This window comes from Cyprinus carpio, chromosome B2, assembly GCF_018340385.1.
Source record: "Cyprinus carpio isolate SPL01 chromosome B2, ASM1834038v1, whole genome shotgun sequence".
NCBI classification, from domain to species: domain Eukaryota; kingdom Metazoa; phylum Chordata; class Actinopteri; order Cypriniformes; family Cyprinidae; genus Cyprinus; species Cyprinus carpio.
The window spans coordinates 20947108-20952822 of record NC_056598.1 but is presented as its reverse complement, the minus strand read 5'-3'; the positions used below and the strand labels follow the sequence as shown (position 1 = coordinate 20952822).

General features: G+C 38.1%; 1 long non-coding RNA gene across 1 annotated transcript; it reads right to left on the bottom strand.

Moving 5' to 3' along the window:
* Positions 1 to 2008: 2008 nt before the first annotated feature.
* On the bottom strand, positions 2009 to 5216 carry LOC122136235. Its single transcript, XR_006154034.1, has 3 exons — positions 4929 to 5216; positions 4655 to 4820; positions 2009 to 2323 (listed from the first exon to the last, which is right to left on the bottom strand). It is a non-coding gene; the product is annotated as an uncharacterized LOC122136235 (long non-coding RNA).
* Between the last annotated feature and the right edge of the window lie 499 nt (positions 5217 to 5715).

The window sequence follows — 5715 nt, the reverse complement described above, 5'->3', positions numbered from 1 at the left end:
ACTGTGCATTGTCACTTTGACTGACATTGTAATCAAATACTACAACTATACAAAGAATAAATAAAAATCTGAGCCGTAAGTTCATGTATGGATGATCATATTCCTTTAACATGGACGGCAAAGGATTTGATATTGAAATGTAACCAAGTTGATAATTATTCAGCTCTTGCACCTGCATTTGGACAAATTGTGGTGTAAATGGTCATATGTATGTAAAGAATGTAATTTGTTGGTGTAACCACACAGAGAAAGCGGAATCGATATAGGCATTCCTACACTCTTCTCTCCTATCAGCCACTGGGATGCAGTCTAGTACTGACTTGATTATCCGCGACCCACCCTAATTAAGGGTTTCTATTCTTACAGTTCTAAACCGTGGGTATTTATTACATAATGGACAATTAAAATCATTTAGCTTTTAAATAAAAAGCTGATGCGGCTGGTGTAGACAAACAGCACAGTACCACTTGAAAAGAGGATAGGCTGTCATATCATAAGATTAGAGGTTTGTTGGGTAGTTGAAGTTCAACGCTGCTATCACTATAGCAGGCTTGTCAATTTTCCCAAGCACTTTGGAGGTAATCGTCATCTCCGTTTCTCCCCTGTCACTGGCTGGTTGTACCTCTCACAAGCCGAAGGGTGAAAATTCACTCACACAAGGTAATTGTGTCAAAGTACATGTTTGAGCAGCAACAGAACAGATGTATCATTTTCCTGTGTTGTCTTCTTTTACACCTCCACAATTTGTCTCTGAACTTCACCTTCGTAACACCCACAACATGCCGCCTCAGAATTTCAGTGTATGTGTACGAGCCTGTGCAGAACCGGAACAGTGAAGAAGCAAATGAATGAATTTGCATTGAAATCACAATTTCAGTTCACTAAGGGTCCTTTGTCAAATTTAGCAAAGAGGTTTTTTTCATTCCAGCCGACTTGCTCTGTGAGGAGACAGCTGTTTTTAATGCAGGGGCAGTGTGGGTCACAACACTGATATTTCAGTAGGTCAGCTGTCTGATAACACTTTCCAGCAAAGGCTTGCCCACTGGGGTTGTTTCCATTACTGTGTTTAAAGCACAATAGAGTAAATCCAGTCTCCCGACTTTTCCTTAAAAGGTTTATCTTAATAATGTGTTTCAGGAGAGGTCAAAGGTCAGCCTGGCTCCTGGCAATCTCAAACGCTCGCTTACAGATCACTGCAGAGTTTCAGCCTATACTTTATGGACACCAGCTGATAAAGGATTTGCCTTTAAAAACATCTTGTTTATGCACCATCCCGAGATTTACTTATATAATTTGAATTCTTAAAGTCATGTAGATTAAAAATACACAATTGCTCCAAAAACATTTGGACACTTAAAGGAATAGTGCACACAAATAAGAAAATTCTGTCATCTACTATGGAAGTCAATGTTCTTCAAAATATCTTCTTTTATGTTTAACAGAAGGTTTAGAACAACTGGAGGATGAGTAAATTAACAATGAACAACATTAAGAAATGTTTCTGTGCCTTTTAAATGTATCTCTTAAATATGGTTGTCAGATGTTAGTGGAATATGTTATTGTAATGAACAGCTTTATACATCCACTAAAAATCACATTCAGAACCAGTTAGTTAAATTTAAAGTCATTGCAAAAATACAGTACCTAACTAAAGTGAAATTATCTCTGAGAAAAGCATAATTTGATTGGAAATGCCGCTTTTAAATTTTGTTATGTGTGCAATGAAATTCATACATTTTTAAGGGTCCAATTACATTTTGGGTCCAATGTATTGCATAATATTAAAATGCCCTGAAATTATCCATCTTGTTTTCAGTTTATGGGTCTGTGGTTGCACATGACCGCAATCCCACTGCTTTTCTTTATTCATTCACACACATTACATGGTTGCAGATCGTTCGAGAGTACATGTGTTTAATTAAAGTGAACTGCAGTATATTACATGGGAGCCACTTTAGGTTTGAATTAGTAATGTGTGTTAATTATGCATGGTGTGCCGGCTGTTGAAAAAAGTGTAGATTAGGGCCTGGTCAGCTTTACAACACTGATGTGATATTTCAGTAGTACAAGGCACCTCACTGCATCTGCGCACAGGCTCTGTGGGCTTGTTTTAATTGCATCAGGCAGCGCCCACAGCTAGAGTACTGGGCAAGGAGCATCCCGTCTCTCTGCCTAATGTTTCTGAGATGCTTTAGAAAGTTGTTGGTCCCTGCGCGGTAGCTGAGTCATTATGCCGGGCAGTGCTTCTCTGTGGCTTTGCACATTTTCTCTGCATTGATGTTCTTTCATCTCCCCTCTTCTCCTTCTGGCTCGCTGTTTGCTTCTGTAATGGAAGAGTGTGATCAATTCTTGCCCTTCCTGTTCTGCAAAAATGGATTTTGATATTTTTTATTGTGTATTACCAGGAACAGCAATTGGGCAGACGGAATCATATCTGTGAGGAAAATAAAAAACCCTCTTCCACGATGGGCTGTAAAATTGAATAATATTCCCAAACCTTCAAATCTATTATTTTGCTTAGAGTGGTTATAAATGACAGCTTTACTGTGAAGTCAAATGTATGCTGCATTCAGCTATAGCATCCTATACAAAGAACCCTGATACACTAGATACATATCACAGTGAAAGTCTGGCTCAAAATCTTAGTTTTAGGATTTTGAATGTTTTAAAACAAAGAAACGTTGGTGTTTAAAGTGACACAAAGCATGTGACTTCATCAAATTGCATTCATTATTGCAAAGTAAACAGCGAAAGTCACCAAATAAGAAAAAATAAAATGAAACAATTTTAATTATGATATATTTTTAAATACAGTTTTACCAGTATATTATCTTAAATCTTCAGCTAAGAAAAAAAAACCATTACAATGGACAAAACAATCAGCCTGGTAACAAAAAAACCCTGTAACAATATTATATTATTATTAATACTGCCCCCATTTAACTATAATCAATCACTGAAAAGGTAATTTTAACTTCGATTGAGATGCAAAATAGTGCCAGTTGTGTTTGTATTAAAAAAGAGAAAGTTCTGCAGTGTGATTTGAGAGACATGATAGTAGTGTTGGTTTCAGTTACCCGGATACACAGAGCTGCCAAAGACAACAGTGAATATTAGAAAATATCCAACCACTGAATACCACAACCGACCAATTAGAATCAACTATTACATAGTGCTGTGTAATAATGAGAAACAGTTAGGGGTCCCACTTTATTTTAAGTGTCCTTAACTACTATGTACTTACATCAAAAAATAAGTACAATGTACTTATTGTGTTCATATTGTATTGCAAAACACTTTTAATTGCAAAACTGCTATTGAGGTGGGATATGGGTAAGGTTAGGGACAGGTTTGGTGGTATGGGTAGGTTTAAGGGTTGGGTTAGGGTGCAGGGGATTGGTCAACAATGTAATTATAAATTTAATTACAGAAATTAATTACAGATATAATTACATGCAGGTATTTTAAAATATAAGTACAATGTAAAAACATGGATGTACACAATAAGTGCTATGTATTAAATTATTAATTTAAATGTAGTTAAGCCCACTTAATATAAAGTGGGACCCAATTAGGATTTCATACTTTTTCTAGGTCACTGATCAAATAAGCTAATTTGTGACCACTCTTTTTCACATTTGTCTTGCTTCCATTGAAGCAAAAAAGATGCTCTTTGGAAGATTCTCAAATCATGCAGGAAAATATGAATCATCACTTGAGAGGTCCATGTCAGCTCAAGCCCATTAAATCAGAAGTGGACATATCACATACTAAGAAATTCAAGGACTTGTTATAGTACTTATAACTGGGTATAGGTACTAACCCTGACCTTAACTCATATAGCTACCTTACATTACCATTTCTTTCATAGACTATACGTTCAGGTTAGTGCACGTACTGTAAAACAAAGTACAACCAAAATGGTTATAATAACATAATATGTAACAACCCCATTGTATGTTTTCTTGAAGGCATTAAACACAAAATGACCATCTTTATGATTTACAATCAACCTTATTGAATACCAAGACACATAAAACATGCAAGAGCGACTCAGTGTTGCTCTGCTTCTTCACTGAAAAAAGGACATTTCTCTAAAGCTAAATCTTCAATGCATGCTTCATATGAATATTTAAAGTTATAGGCTGTTATCTTAACCAAACCTTAAATCTATACGCATGAATGTATGTTGATAAGAACCTAAACAATTATTTGCATGCTGGCTTTCTTTCTTTCTTTAAAAGATTTGCAGAAAGAAAGAAAAAAACCTTATGCATTTGAAACGGTGTTCCTGAAGCACAAGGTAAAAGTGAAAATAGTCGTGTCTCCTGTGCATGAGTGCTGGAATAAATGAATTGGTAAGTAGTTTGTTTGTTGGGGTTTTGCTGTGTAGTATTGTGGAGCACCTCTTTCTGTAAATTAGGTCCCAATGGAGCACTGCATCACAAACCCCTGCACTGATTGTGCGGCTAAAGCTCCAACAACCTAACTACACTCGATTTGCACCAAAGGATAAACTCTGGCTGTGGATTAGCTTTTTATTTTATGTTGCCCTAACCCTTTTTTCTTTTAATTTGCACAGTTCCTTCATATCAGTCTTGCAGAATCAATTCTATTACCCATGAATTCTGGAAAAGGTATGCAAGATTCTCACCTGCTGATGAAAAAACCCTTGGATTATTCCAGTCTCCAGGGCCGATTTTGCTCCCAAGAGTTTCTCCCATTTTGAAGACTTTTCATTCTGGTTTTATTGGGAGCTCCAATCATGTCAGTTTGGCCTCAAGGGACAACCTATGCACCCTATCACATTGCCCACAATCCTTCAGCGTGCAGAGAGAGAGAGAGAGAGAGAGAGAGAGAGAGAAATGAATATGCCAGGACTGCAGCTGGGGATGATGAATTATATTTGAGATATGCAGACAATTTACCTGAGAACGGTGCATATGGCTCCTGCTTTTCCTGCTCTTCTGTGTTCCAAAACGTTTTATGCGTGTTTGTGGCTTCGTAAGAAATGGTCGATCTCTTGTGGCTTATCAATTTCACAGACGACCGAGTCAGACGCGAATGCGTTCTCCAGTGTCTTGCTCTGTATATTCCTCAGCAAATAGGTTGGCGGATTAGTTGATGCAATCGGGTAATACAGTGCTCTCAGCGCTCGATGCCATTGCAAAAATCCCTCAACAATGACCGTATGAAAGTTAACTTGCTCGAAAAATAGGAGCTGTTTTCGGGTCTGGCTCCGCATTTACTTCGGCTTCCAAATAAGGCAGAAATACAGAGATCCGAATGCTGTCTGCAGAAAGCTAATCTCAGGGTGTGATTTCTTTTTAACTCAATGTTCTGGTATTTCCTTGAGATAAATACCCTCTCCAGATGCAGTCCACCGTCTCATCCTTGTGATTTACAACAGCATGTTGTTGCCTAAATTAAATTACTCCTCAGCTAAACACTCAAACACAGAGTCTTTATTTAGTTTAGCCGTGACACTAATGTGCGGAGAGATGGTGGCCCGCAATACTCATAACTCCCCAACACCATGAGGCAAGCTCTCCGTACCCCTAGTGCAGATGGAGCTGGCATCCCAAGGCACCTCGAGGCCTGCAGGAAAAGCCCGGGGCTGCCTGGACGTCTGATTGAATTTGGGCCTAATTTCTGCTACTTGGGCCTGTGAGCAGGCTGTAAAGATCCCACTGCAACCCGCAGATTAGAGCCCCA